We start from the raw sequence: 16,190 nt of genomic DNA, 5'->3' as shown, positions 1-16,190 counted from the left end.
TTCATCGGGAGCGGATTTAAATAGATAAAAAAGGGATGAAAAACAGGTTTTTCCAGGTCACGGCGACTACATTTGTTTTCCTGTTCACCTAGCGAGACTCCGCGAGGTAGCAGGCGTTGATTTTAAGAGAGAAAAGTCGAATTAAATCTTTTATTTTTTTTCCCATGAGGCTAACAAATATCCTGGATTTGTAGGAAATCAAGGTCTAGCTGTTGAAACACTGCATGAATAAAGTCAAAGAAGGGTGCCATTTAGGGGCATTTTCTAATAGCTTGTTTCTTTAACAAAACCTTCAGCTTTGGTCACTCCAAGTATGTTCATTACTACTATAATGTTCTCTTGTAGTGATATATTCTGGCGATTACTTGTCATTTAAAATGAAAAAAACAAAAACAAAACAGTGCAGTTCCTTCACTTTTCTGAACCTTTTGGAACTTCTCACATTTCGGCATAAAGTCATCATCAAATGTGATCTGATCTTTGTCAAAATCACACAGATGTAAAAACAGTGTCTGCTTGAATTAAAACCAAACTAAAGATGTCCCCGATCGGGTCCGATCACGTCATTTTCAAAGTATCGGAATCGGCAAAAAAATATCGGGCATGCCTTTTTGTAATATATATATATTTTTTAATTGAATCGTTTTCTAATTGTATTTAACGTTACAGACAAAATGTCTTGCACTCATCCAGCGTCTTTAGTTTTGGCTTAAAATAGGGCTATCAAATTTATCGCATTAATGGCGGTTGTTATTTTTTTATAAATTAATCACGTGAAAATATTTCACGCAATTAACGCATGCGCTGCACGACCCACTCACGAATTGTCGCGTTCAATCTATAATGGCGCCGTTTTACCTCTATATAGAGCTAAAAGGCAGCGTAAAATGAGTAGAGAGAATTTTGGCAGTCTTTAGAGCCTTTTTTTAGTTGGCTAAAGCCTTAAAATCTCTCTCTCAACAATTAGAAATATCATGGGAAGCAACGTGGGGAAGAAAGGTAGTAGTTGATCATTTTCTTAACACCCTATGTTATTTCCCAACGCAGAGAAGATATATCAATTGGTGCCACTACGCACAGTCATGGTTGCACTTCCAATCATGCGTTTGGGCAGAACAGTTAAATGACTACAGTATCATTTATTGAAAGCTCAACAAATACACTAGAATGCAATATTTAGTCACAATATACAAAGTACAAGTCTTTCTATCCGTGGATCCCTCTCACAGAAAGAATGTTAATAATGTAAATGCCATCTTGAGGATTTATTGTCATAATAAACAAATACAGTACTTATGTACTGTATGTTGAATGTATATATTCGTCCCAGTTTTATTCATTTTTTTCTTAATGCATTGCCAAAATGCATATGATCGGGAAAAATTATCGGGAATGATTGGAATTGAATCGGGAGCAAAAAAAAGAAAAAAAAAGCAATCGGATCGGGAAATATCGGGATCGGCAGATACTCAAACTAAAACGATCGGGATCGGATCTAGAGCAAAAAAACATGATCGGAACAACCCTAAACCAAACATTTATCGGTTTTTATATTTTAATGAGCAGTGTGCAAACAATGACAGAAGGGGAAAAATAAGTGAACCCTCTGCCTAAGGAGACTTAAAGAGTAATTGAAACCAATCACTGATGAGTGGTTTAAAGCTGCCCTGCCCACTATAAAACACACACCTGTTAGGAATTGTCTTGATGAAAAGCATTGTCTGATGTGCATCATGGCTCGGTCAAAAGAGCTGTCTCAAGGTCAAGGACTGTTGATTCGTATAAAGCTGGGAAAGGATACGAAACCGTCTGGATGTTCATCAATCAACAGTCAGAGAAGTTGCCTACAAATGGAGAGAGTTTGGCACTGTTGCTTCTCTCCCAAGGAGCGGCCTTCCACCAAAGATGACGCCACGAGTTCAGCGCAGAATACTCAGAAAGGTAAAAAAAGAACCCTTGAGTGTCTGCTCAAGACTTACAGAAATCACTCGCGCAGTCCAATATCTCAGTGCACACATCAACTATATCTTAGACTTTATAATGTATTGACGGGTCAGATCGCTTCGTGAAGGACAATGTCAGGATCGAAGGATCGGATTGTTGGGACAGAAAAGCTACTGTTCCCAGTGAAATCAGTCCAAGACCTTTCATTTATGAAACAGAGGATGGACAAAGATTGGATGCGGGAGCTGAAAAACAAAGTGCCACACAGCCACCTGAGCTTCCTGATTATCTCCAATGACAGAACCACTGAGAAGATCTACTCGAATGAGAAAACCACCTGAAACACATATTAAAAATGTTTGAAATGTATTACCACATTTTAATACGTCGAGTTCTGTATTTGTTAATTGTTCATTGCACGAACTGAAAGGTATTAGCCATTTGAAAATTTGAATTAGCATGTTACATAGATTCATAATGGTATTGACGGGTCAGATTGGTCGTACACCTCGCATTCAAGTAGGGGGCCCAGCTATTCACAAACACACGCAGCGATCTAACGCCGGATTTCTTTTGAAAAAGTACAAAAGCTGTACCGTATAAAAACAGGAAGGATTGTCTCTTGTTCGAAGATTCAGAGGTAATTCAAAGGTAAGGTTCGAAGGTAATTAGTATTATTTTTTTTTAAACCATGCATGCATTTTGAAACGTTGTGAAAAAAATCAATGGAGGAAATTAGCCGTTACTGCATTTTCTTCATAGTTCACAATATTTACGTGAAATAAATGCTAACTGCACGTTTTTTTTTTTTTTTTTGCTTTGTACCAAGAATCGAGACTGTTTGACGTCCATATTTATAAAGAATTGGGGGATTTAAGCATTTATTCACAAAAATTTTCACCGGAAAAGCTCTGTTTACATCAGGCTGCCGCTAGCTACATTTACTAACAGACTAGCATTGTACTTAGACATATTTACGTAAAATGAATGCTAACTGCACATTTTTATTTTTTTAAATTTACTTTTAACCAATAATCGAGACTGTTTTACGTCCATATCTACAAAGATTTCAGGAATGTAAGCATTTATTCACAAGAGTTTTCACCGGGAAAGCTCAGTTTACATCAGGCTGCCGCGAGCTACATTTACTAACAGACTAGCACTGTACTTCGACATATTTACGTAAAATAAATGCAAACTGCACCTTTTTTTAATGTTTTAACCAAGAATCGAGACTATTTCACGTCCATATCTACAAAGATTTCAGGGATGTAAACATTTATTCACAAGAATTTTCAACAAAAATACTCTTTATCTGTGATTCCATTTGGTCAGCTTTGACGGCCTCGCCAACAATGCAGGCCCCCTATTTATTGGCCCCGCATCCCGTCAATACATTATGAAATCTTTAACTATATTTAAAACTAAGGAGTGGCCGCCCACCAAAGATGAGGCTAAGAATTCAGCGCAGAATACTCAGAAAGGTAAAAAAAGAACCCTAGTGTGTTTGCTAAAGACTTACAGACATCACTGGCAAAGTCCAATATCTCACTGCACACATCAACTATATGTAAAACAGGGCCAAGAATGGTGTTCATGGGAGGACTCCACAAACGCTCGTTTAATGTTCGCAAAAAGGCACTTGGACACTCCACAGGAGTTTTGGCAAAATATTTTGTGGACTGATGAAACCAAAGTTGAATTGTTTGGGAGTAACACACAACGTCATGCATGGAGGAAAAATGGAACAGCTCACCAACATCAACACCTCATCCCCACCGTGAAGCATGGTGGAAGGAGCATCATGATTCGGGGCTGTTTTGCTAGCTCAGGGCCTGGACAACTTGCAATCATTAATTGAAGAATGAATTCAAAAGTTTATCAGGATGTTTTGCAGGAAAACCTGAGGCCGTTTATCAGAAAATTTAAGCTAAAAAGAGGTGGATGCTGCAACAAGACAATGATCCAAAACACAGAAGTAAATCAACTTCAGAATAGTTTCAGAAGAACAAAATACACGTTCTGGAGTGGCCAAAGACTTAAAGAGCAATTGAAACCAATTTTTACCAAACAATTTAAGTCAGGTGTGTGCCCAATCACTGGTGAGTGGTTTAAAGCTGCCCTGCCCACTATAAAATACACACCTGGTAAGAATTGTTTTGATGAGTACCATTGCCAAATGTTGTCATGGCTCGAAGCTGTCGGAAGACCTGCAATCAAAGATTGTTGATTTGTATGCAACTGGGAAAGGATACAAAACCATCTCTAAAAGTCTAGATGTTCATCAATTGACAGTCAGAGAAGTTGTCTACAAATGGAGAGAGTTTGGCATTGTTGCTTCTCTCCAAAGGAGTGGCCGTCCACCAAAAGTGATGCTAAGTGTTCGGCACAGAGGTAAAAAAGAACCCTTGAGTGTCTGCTAAAGACTGTGCCAGAAATCACTGGCACAGTCCAATATCTCTGTGCACACATCAACTATCTGTAAAACCATGGCCAATAATGGTGTTCATGGGAGGACTCCACGGAGGAAGCCACTGGTGTGTAAATAAAACCATTGTTGCTCATTTAATGTTAGCAAAAATGCACTTGGACACTCCACAGAAGTTGTGGCAAAATATTTTGTGGATTGATAAAGCCAAGGTTGAATTGTTTGGGAGTAACACATAACGTCATGCGTGGAGGAAAAATGGAGCAGCTCACCAACATCAACACCTCATCCCCACCGTGAAGCATGTTGGAGGAAGCATCATGATGTAGGGCTGTTTTGCTGCCCGAGGGCTTGGACAACTTGCAATCATTAATGGAAGAATGAATCCAAAAGTTTATCAGGATGTTTTGCAGGAAAACCTGAGGCTGTCTGTCAGACATTTGAAGCTAAAAAGAGGATGGATGCTGCAACAAGACAAAATGATCCAAAACACAGAAGTAAATCAACTTCAGAATGGTTTCAGAAGAACAAAATACACGTTATGGAGTGGCCAAGTCAAAGTCCAGACTTGAACCACATTGATATGCTGTGGCATGACTGAAAGCAGACATGTCCAAAGTCCGGCCCAGGGGCCAAATGCGGCCCGTGGTCAAATTTTATCCGGCCCCCAGCCTCTGTCATAAAATCAATAACATCTGGCCCGCACACAGACTTAATAAATTGGTCAGCAGTACTGCAACCAGCATATGAAGTAATTTACACACGAAATGCTGCTCCTCATTTACCCACTAAAAGGCAGCAGCACTTTAACCCTTTATTGCCAAATGTATCACATTTGATACACCTAAAATTTCATGGTTTTCAGACTAATTTAGAATTTTGACATTTCTTTTTTGGAAAAAAAAAATGATGGATGCAAGTCAACACATGCATCTGCAGATTCCATAAAAAAAAAAAACATGATTTAGCATGGGTTATAGATATTACAGTGCTTATTACACATATTCATTTTGCGTTTTCTTTTCACAAATTTGAAAAAAAAGGTTTCATTAGGACCTTATTTTTCAAATTTTGGGATTCTCTAATAATTGCTTCATGTTGCAGGTATTTAAGGGCTAAGCAACATTATTCCATAACGTTACATTACATTACATTACATTATTCCGTGTGACCCTCTACTTCCGATTTTCTAAAATGGCGACAATCAACAAAAAAAAGTTGACTGTGACGGCCGACGCTTCAAGGATAGGTGGAAATTGGACTATTTCTTCACTAAAATACGCAACAACTGTGTCTGGCCTCATTTGCAAAGAGATAGTCGCTGTTTTTAAAGATTTCAATGTGAGGCGATATTACCAAACAAGACACGCTGACATGTACGACAAGATTACAGGGAATATACGCAGCAAGAAATTGAAGCAACCTGAAGCTAGTTTAATTTCACAGCAGTAGTATTTCGCATTTTTACCACGCCAAATTTGGCCCCCTTTGCAAAACGTTTGGACACCCCTGACTTAAAGAGTTATTCATGCCAGACATCCCAGGAATCTTACTGAACTACAGCAGTTTTGTAGAGAAGAATGAGCCAAGATAAGTCCTGATCGATGTGCCAGACTGATGTGCAGCTACAGGAAGCGTCTGGTTGAAGTTATTCCTCCCTAAGGGGGGCACAAAATATTAAATGTGATGGTTCACTCACATATTTTTCCCGCTTTATGTCATCGTTTGCATAGTATCCTCATCAAAATATGAAAACCTATAATTGTGTTGGTGGTTTTAGTTACAGCAGACACTGTTTTTTCATCTGTGTGATTTTGACAAAGATCAGATGACATTTGGTGGTGATTTTATGCAGGAATGTCAGAAATATACTTTTTCATATCACTATATTTGCCATAAAACTCGCTCATTTTCGATGTAGAAGTCGCACCAGGCCAAAAATTGTCGTCGCTTTTAGCTATTCTTCGCAATTTCTTGTGTCATCTTACATTGAGCGAGCGAATGCATGTGCATGCTTCTGCTTATACCTTTCCCTGGTGAAACAAAAGGAGCCATCTGTAGCCTTTGTCGTGGAGGGGATAAACCCAAGTCAATCCGGGCCTCTCGGGACTGATCTGTCCTTCTAATCCTATTAAGAGAGGGCCAATTTTTAAGATCCATCTAAAAGTATGGACTGATAACATGAAAGGCCTTGAGAGCACTTGAGTTTGACTTGGTTTTCAGGAAATGTGACACGGGGCAAAAACTGTATCATTCACAAAGGCTTGTCCAGTCAAAACGAAACCAAATTATAAGACTTTAATTTAGGCTTTCAATCCAACAATGTACAATTTGTTTTACCATTTTTGTTTGAAGTGTTTTGTTGTCCACGATCAAAAAAGAGGCGAACCCGGAAGGGGACCGGCTTTGGACAGCTGTTTGTGCCAAAGTAAACGTGTGTTTATGTACGCGCTCGCTCATGACCGCGCACACGTGCGAGCCGCTCTGTTATTGTTTTGGTCTGACTGCGCCCGGTCACCTGATTCCTCTCAAGCGCGTCCACATGCTCCCTGCTCGCACATGCACATACACACCCCGTGGTGTCAGCTGCTGACTGCGAGCATGGAGGCAAATAGACAAGATGAGACGTCCATAATAGTGGAATTAATAACAAATAGATTGGAGTGAAAGCAGGTGCCTGTCCTGGGAAACAGACTGATATGATCCGCTTAAAGAAATATTTACTTCAAAGTGGGAGGAGAGACAAAAACATGCTCACACACTAGTAAAAGCCAAGTTTTAGTGCCTAGAAAACATAGTGGTTAAAAATCAGATGACATTTTCTATAACTATATAGCATTTTAAAATGATATCGGATAATATCGACATCGGTTTTGGGCTAATATGCATGTTGCCTTCAAAGTGACTGTAAAAAATATCAACATTTTGGAATTTCTCACATTTCTGCATAAAATCACCATCAAATGAAATTTTTATCAAAATCACACAGATGAAAAAAACTGTCTGCTTTTACTAAAACCACCCAAACATTGATAGGTTTTCATATTTTAATGAGGATAGTATGCAAACAATGACAGAAGGTGGGGAAATAAGCAAGTGAACCATCACATTTAATAGTTTGTGGCCCTCCACCTTTGGCAGCAATAACTTCAACCAGACGCTACGTGTAGCTGCAGATCTGTCTGGTACATCGATCAGGACTAATCTCGGCCCATTCTTCTCTACAAAACTGCTGTAGTTCAGTCAGATTCTTGGGATGTCTGGTATTAATCGCTGTCTTTAGGTCATGCCACAGCATCTCAATCGGGTTCGAGTCTGGACCTTGACTTGGCCACTCCAGAACGTGTATTTTGTTCTTCTGAAACCATTCTGAGGTAGATTTACTTCTGTGTTTTGGATCATCGTCTTGTTGCAGCATCCATCCTCTTTTTAACTTCAACTGTTTGACAGACGGCTTGAGTTTTTTCTGAAAGTCTTTTGAATCCATTCTTCCATTAAAGATTGCAAGTTGTCCAGGCCCTGAGGTAGCAAAACAGCCCCAAATCATGATGCTCCCTCCACCATGCTTCCCGGTGGGGATGAGGTGTTGATGTCAGTGAGCTGTTCCATTTTTCCTCCACGCATGACGTTGTATGTTACTCCCAAACAATTCAACTTTGGTTTCATCAGTCATCAAAGTATTTTGCCAAAACTTCTGTGGAGTGTCCAAGTGCCTTTTTGCGAACATTAAACGGGCAACAATGTTTTTTTTTTTTTTTAGACAGCATGGCTTCCTCCGTGGAGTCCTCCAATGAACACCATTCTTGGCCTTAGTTTTACAAATAGTTGATGTGTGCACAGAGATATTGAAATGTGCCAGTGATTTTTGTAAGTCTTTAGCAGACACTATAGGGTTCTTTTTTACCTCTCTGAGTATTCTGCGCTGAACTCTTAGCGTCATTTTTGGCTTCTCTCCTTTGGAGGGAAGCAACAGTGCCAAACTCTCTCCATTTGTAGACAACTTCTCTGACTGCCGATTGATCAATCGGCAAAACAAAACATGAACTTTTAGGGATTTTTAAATTTATTTATTTTTTATCCTTTCCCAGCTTTATACAAATCAACAATCCTTGGTTGCTTGTCTTCAGACAGCTCCGAGCCATGATGCACATTTGGCAATGCTTCTCATCAAGACAATTCTTACCAGGTGTGTGGTTTATAGTGGGCAGGGCAGCTTTAAAACACTCATCACTGATTGGGCTCTCACTTGACTTAAATTGTTTGATAAAAATTGGTTTCAACTGCTCTTTAAGTCTCCTGAGGCAGAGGTTTCACTTACTTATTTCCCCCCTTCTGTTATTGTTTGCATGCTATCCTCATTAAAATATGAAAACCTATAAATGTTTAGGTGGTTTTAGTTAAAGCAAACACTGTTTTTTCATCTGTGTGATTTTGACAAAGATCGGATCACATTTGATCGTGATTTTATGCAGAAATGTGAGAAATTCCAAAAGGTTCAGATCCTTTTTCATACCACTGTATTTACACATCCGTTCAAAACGACACACATTTTAACAATAAAACACACAAAATGAGTGGTGTTCAAACATCCATCTAGCTTGGTCAATATGTACATTTAGTAGATTATATTAGCCCAATTTGCCTAACAAAAGTCTGTTATGGTTACGTATGGTATGGTAACGTATTTACAATTCTCATAGCATATTGCTCACATGTAACTTCACAAACTGTGACCTGTTAACTTAATTACAAATGCATACACAAACATATATTAGCTGAAACAACTTACAGCCTTATGTGGGCCAATCCAGAGCGCAGCTATCTTTTATCCATGTGAGACCTCTGAGTGCTCCTGTATGGAAGCATTATTGAACGACAGTCCAGCCAGACCCAACCAACGAACCTCCACCATTAAACAAAATACAATACTTTTGGAATTTTTGGTTAGTTATTTTGTCGTACTTAAAGGGTTAATCCCGATTTATGCGAAATTTCGGGTTATGTCAGCGTCGGAACTGAACTCGTTCGTAACCCGGGGACTACCTGTATATTCATAGCTGCTCTGTCATTGGCTATCACCTACCATCTTCCTGGCATCCAATCGGAAAAGAGGAACCTCTACTTTTCAGTTTACAAAACTACTTCCAGCTGCTACGAGTACAAAAATTCACCCTTCACAAGTTACTTTTACACCAAATTACAAATAATAATATCAGGATTGTTAACTATAAAACCTCACAACTGTGAGGCAGATGATTCACCCACTCCACGAGATTTATTTCTCCTGAATAAAAAATCATCACCTATACATCAGAATGCCAGTCATCGGAACATTTGCTTCAGTGAAGTCCAAGTTTTTGTCCCTCCACAAGATGATCACAGCATATTTTAACTTCAGTGGAAAATAATATTCCCTCAGTGTGTGTGTGCGCTCCATTTATCTTCCCCCCTGCTGTTTTCCTCACTTTGTACAATCAGTTACGTCTCACTTATACCGCTTGCGTTTTCCTGACATTTACACCTCGCTATTGTTTGCTTTTTGAGGTGCTTGAAAAAAAAACAAAAAAACAGCGGGAATGCTGTCACGTGCTTGACAGAAGTTGGAAATAGTTAATATGATGATAATTTATTCTTATTTAAAATAATGACACCAATAAGATGGGGTAACTAACCCTCACATTCCAGTGGTTTTACTCATGGTTGTGGAAAGTTTCCCGTTTCCACACTTTTTTTTTGTGTGTGTGAACAATGTGACACTTATGGTGATCAGAGCCGAAAACCAAAAGTGGTTTTTGCCATGTGTCAAAAATTTTTTGCCATGTGGCATTTTTTTTTTTTTGCTATGTGGCATTTTTTTTTGCCATGTTACAATTTTTTTTTTGCCATGTGCCTTTTTTTTCGCCATGTGGCAAAATGTTTTTCTATGTCACATTTTTTTTGCCATGTGGCAAAATGCTTTTGCCATATGGCATGTTTTTGTGAACAATATGACACTTATGGCCAGCAGGGCCAAAAACCAAAAGTTGTTTTGCCATGTGGCATTTTTTTGCCATGTGGCAAAATCTTTTTGCCATGTGGCGAAATGTTTTTGCCATGTGGCAATTTTTTTTTTGCTATGTGGCATTTTTTTTGCCATGTGGCAATTTTTTTTTTGCTATATGGCAAAATGTTTTTGCCATCTGGCAAAATGTTTTTGCCATGTGGAATTTTTTTTTGTGAACAATGTGACACTTATGGCCAGCAGGGCCAAAAACCAAAAGTGGTTTTTGCCATGTGGCAATTTTTTTTTTTGTTGCCATGTGGCAAACATTTTTTGCCATGTGGCATTTTTTTTTCCGCCATGTGGCGAAATGTTTTTGCCGTGTGGCAATTTTTTTTTGCTATGTGGCAAAGTGTATTTGCCATTTGGCATTTTTTTGCCATGTGGCAATTTTTTTTTTTTTGCTTTGGCATTTTTTTTTGCCATGTGGCAAATTTTTTTTGCTACGTGGCAAAATGTTGTTGCCATCTGGCATTTTTTTGTGAACAATATGACACTTATGGCCAGCAGGGCCAAAAACCAAAAGTTGTTTTGCCATGTGGCATTTTTTTGCCATGTGGCAAAATCTTTTTGCCATGTGGCGAAATGTTTTTGCCATGTGGCAATTTTTTTTTTGCTATGTGGCATTTTTTTTGCCATGTGGCAATTTTTTTTTTGCTATATGGCAAAATGTTTTTGCCATCTGGCAAAATGTTTTTGCCATGTGGAATTTTTTTTTGTGAACAATGTGACACTTATGGCCAGCAGGGCCAAAAACCAAAAGTGTTTTTTGCCATGTGGCAATTTTTTTTTTTGTTGCCATGTGGCAAACATTTTTTGCCATGTGGCATTTTTTTTTTCGCCATGTGGCGAAATGTTTTTGCCGTGTGGCAATTTTTTTTTGCTATGTGGCAAAGTGTATTTGCCATTTGGCATTTTTTTGCCATGTGGCAATTTTTTTTTTTGCTGTGGCATTTTTTTTTGCCATGTGGCAAATTTTTTTTGCTACGTGGCAAAATGTTGTTGCCATCTGGCATTTTTTTTACCTTGTAGCAACATTTTTTTGCCATGTGGCAAAATGTTTTTGCCATGTGGCAAAATGCATTTCGGTTAGTGAGGGAGTATATGGCTGTTTTGCAGGCCATTCAAGTCCATGCCACTGACGGCTCTGCACGTCCAAATGTTACTTTCATTTCAAATGGCGGAAAAACGTATGCCTAATCCACTTTTGGTCCTCGCTGTCTCTCCTTATGGTTTAAAAATATCTTATTACTGGCTGGAATGTTGCTCGTATTAGACTTGTATTGGCATTGTCTTGAACTTATGGGGTTAATGCTAAAAACACATTCCGATGTCAGATTTCCTAATATCGTTTTTCTCGGGTTTAATTTTGAGAAAAAAATGAAAACGTCTAAATTACAGGTCTTCGTCACTTTTTTCAAAACATGTCAGATCTGATTCCGATGCCAACTTCAAGCTGTTTCACTCAGCACATATTCCAAGTAGCAAGTGCCAAGTACAATTGCTGAAAACGATTTTTAAATAACCAGAACCGGGTGGCGGAGTGTGGAACTTGGCGCCCACGCCAGGACAATTGTTCACAAACCTGCGTGTGAAATACATGCCTAAAAAGTATTTAAATACAGTCTAGATCAGGGTGTCACATTTATGGCAATTAAGGCCATGTCCACATGTAATGGGGCTCCTTAAAAATAAGTATTCTGCCCCATCTGTCAAGAAAAAAAAATCATCGACTTCAAAATGTATTGACGGCTCAGATCGGTCATGCACTGCGCCTCGCATTCAAGTAGGGGGCCACCCACATCAAGAGGAGCTGTTCACAAACACACGCATGCAGCGATCCAACGCCAGATTTATGTTGAAAAAGTACAAAAGCTGTACCGCATACAAACAGGAAGGATTGTCTCGGGAGTGATTTGTTCAAGGATTCAAGGTAATTATTATATTTTCGTACCATGCGTGCATTTTGAAACATTATGAAAAAAAATAAATGGGAGAAATTAGACTGCATTGGCATCATAGTTCACAATATTTACGTAAAATTAATGCTAACTGCATGTTTTTTTTTTGCTTTTAATCAAGAATCGAGACTGTTTTACGTCACTATCTATAAAGTATTTGGGAATTTAATAATTTATTCACAAGAATTTTCACCAGAATGTTTACATTAGGCGGCCGCTAGCTACATTCACTAACAGACTAGCATTGTACTTCGACATATTTATGTAAAATAAATGCGAACTGCATGTTTTTTTTTTCTTCTTCTTATAACCAAGAATCGAGACTGTTTTACATCCATATCTATAAAGAATTCAGGGATTTAAGCATTTATTCACAAGAATTTTCACTGGAAAAGCTCTGTTTACATCAGGCGGCAGCTAACTACATTCACTAACAGACTAGCATTGTACTTTGACATATTTATGTAAAATAAATGCTAACTGCACCTTTTTCTTCTTTCTTATAACCACGAATCAAGACTGTTTTACGTCCATGTCTATAAATAATTCGGGAATTTAAGCATTTATTCACAAGAATTTTCATCGGAAAAGCTCTGTTTACATCAGGCGGCCGCTAGCTACGTTCACTAACAGACTTGCATTGTACTTCGACATATTTACATAAAATAAACACAAACTGCACGTTTTTTTTTTTTTGCTTTTAAACAAGAATCGAGACTGTTTTACATCCATATCTAAAAAGAATTCGGGGATTTCAGCACTTATTCACAATAATTTTTACTGGAAAAGCTCTGTTTACATCAGGCGGCTAGCTACATTCACGAACAGACTCGCATTGTACTTCGTCATATTTCCGTAAAATAAACGCGAACTGCACTTTTTTTTTTTTTTTTTTTTTGCTTTTAACCAAGAATCAAATGTTTTACATCCATATCTAGAAAGAATGAATGAATGTATGAATGAAATATTTATTGTCATCATCATCATCGATATCATTGACAATCATTGACAATTACAAAATGTGATATGATTTGCCCGAAGGAAGAAAGAACCGAAGAATAAGACAAGGGCAGACGTGAGAAGCATATGCTTATCATTTTCCCGTCCCCCCATACAGCTAAAGACGCACAATCAGACATGGTACGGTTGCATACATCACATGGCCACAAACTGTACAATAACACAATCAACAATCTGGGTTTGAACAATAACTCAGCATCCAGTCAAGCAGCTCCATTGCGGTTGTTGATCACACAGCAGTCTCGTGCAGAAGCAGATTAGTGGTCTGAGTTTCAGGGCGTACAAGGTTATGACTTTGTCATTGTCCCTGACATTCTAGCATCTATTTGTTGTGGGAACATTTTGTTGTGTCTATGTGTGTGGCAAAAGTGTTATGTGTTATCACAGCTCGACTCAAAATGCTTTTCTTATAAGTCTCTTTAAAGGGTACATTCCTAAGGTGTACATGGTGGCAACATTGCCGCACACAAAGATCACTGTGGCAGTTTCATCAGACATGAATGTATGAGGAAAAAAATCGCACAACATGTTGTACATATTTTGTCTCAAGATTGTCTCTACAACAAAAGACATGCTTATTATTCGTTTTAAACAGAATATTTTCCATATACTCGGTAAAGAGCTGGACATTCAAAATGTTGGTGTCCCCGAAATGCGGTGTCAGCAATAAAATTAATTTACAAGAAAAGTGCTCGGATAGTAGCTTAGTCCATGCTTGTACATAATATATTGAAAATGAGCGTTATTTTGGTTTCCCATCATTTTTGAGGGTTAACGTCTTGAGTGGAGCAAGCTGAAACCCCGCTCACCATTTTGGCGGTCCTTTCAATCCTTGGTTCTCGCTCAGTAGTTGCTCAGTTGTCGCTTTTGAAACTTACGTACACCCATTTTGCCTTTTCAGTCCCCAGGTGTTTTTGTTGGCTAAGCAAATCAATTGACTGTCTCTGAGGTGCTAGTCACATGATCTGTTTGAAAAATAAAAATCATTTCATTCATTTTTCTTGTTTTATTGTTTTCCAAATTTTATACACGACTTCTTACCGGCAAAGTCTTAATCTTAAATTCGTATATTGGAAAGTCAATTATATTCAATGACATTTTCGGCCACCAGGGGTGGTATGCCTCCAGGCGACATTAATCTCCGTGTATGTTTGTAGGGAAAATATCAACCACAGTCAACTTTAGAAGTGTGTTTTTTTTCCCGTAGCACAGTGTTGTTTTCGTCAACGATGACGATCACGAAAATATTTCGTCAGCGAACAGTTTTTTTCATGACGATGACGTCACGATGACGCGCTGAAAAGTTCTTGGGAGACTAAAACATAACGAGATGTATGTTGTTGTCTGACGACACGAAAACAAGATGATAATTCGCCTTAGTTTCCGTCTTTTATCCCCAATTAGTAGTTAGAACTAGGGTTGTTCCGATCATGTTTTTTTGCTCCCGATCCGATCCCGATCGTTTTAGTTTGAGTATCTGTCAATCCCGATGTTTCCCGTTCCGATTGCTTTTTTTTGCTCCCGATTCAATTCCAATCATTCCCGATAATTTTTCCCGATCATATACATTTTGCAATGCATTAAGAAAAAAAAATGAATAAAACTCGGACGAATATATACATTCAACATACAGTACATAAGTACTGTATTTGTTTATTATGACAATAAATCCTCAAGATGGCATTTACATTATTAACATTCTTTCTGTGAGAGGGATCCACAGATAGAAAGACTTTTGACTTTGTATATTGTGACTAAATATTGCCATCTAGTGTATTTATTGAGCTTTCAGTAAATGATACTGTAGCCTAAATGCATGATGGGAAGTGGAACCATTACTGTGCGTAGTGCTACCAATTGATATATCTTCTCTGCGTTGGGAAATAACATAAGGTGTTAAGTAAAAGATCAATTGCTACCTTGCTTCCCCCCACATTGCTTTCCATGATATTACTAATCGTGGGAAGAGGGATTGTAAGGCTTGAGCAAATTAAAAAAAAATGCTCCAAAGGCTGCCAAAATTCACTCTACTCATTTTACGCTGCCTTTTATCTCTCTTTATAGGTAAAACGGCACCATTACAGGTTGAGCGCGACAATGCGTGAGTGGGTGGTGCAGCGCATACATTAATTGCGTTAAATATTTAATCGTGATACATTTTAAAAAAATTTAATTACCGCCGTTATTGGGATAAATTTGATAACCCTATCATAAGCCTAAACTAAAGACTCTGGATGAGTGTAACATATTATGTCTGTAACGTTAAATACAATTAGGAAATGATTTAATTAAAAAAAAAAAAAAAAAGAAAAAAAAAAGGCATGGCCAATATTTTTTTGCCGATTCCGATACTTTGAAAATGACGTGATCGGACCTCTCTAGTTAGAACGCATCTATCAGCGTTTGGTTGTGCCACTCATGGGACGTGCTGCGCCTCTCCTGCTCCATACACATGCGTTTGCCCATTCCAAGCTCCTTTTATGAAACGTGTCAGGTGCTGCTTGATAAGTTTTGTTTGCTTATCTTGGCAATGCCATGTAGCTTTAGCCTTTGAAGGCTGTGCTGAGTGGTCTAAACTAATTTGTAGCGTTAGCATAGCGTTCGCGTTAGCATTGGTACTGATTATCCTACCCAGTGCCATTAAATGACTTTTCCTAATTGATTAAAGTTACTTCCGTGCCCTAATTTGGAACTTACATGGTCAAACATATTCGCGAGTTTCCTCATCAGTGGCAAGCACAAATGTCGACGACAGTTAAAGCTTGATGAAACCGTTTTTTAAAGACGAATTGAGAAT

This window comes from Corythoichthys intestinalis, chromosome 13 (assembly GCF_030265065.1).
Source record: "Corythoichthys intestinalis isolate RoL2023-P3 chromosome 13, ASM3026506v1, whole genome shotgun sequence".
NCBI classification, from domain to species: domain Eukaryota; kingdom Metazoa; phylum Chordata; class Actinopteri; order Syngnathiformes; family Syngnathidae; genus Corythoichthys; species Corythoichthys intestinalis.
This window is presented reverse-complemented; position numbering follows the sequence as displayed.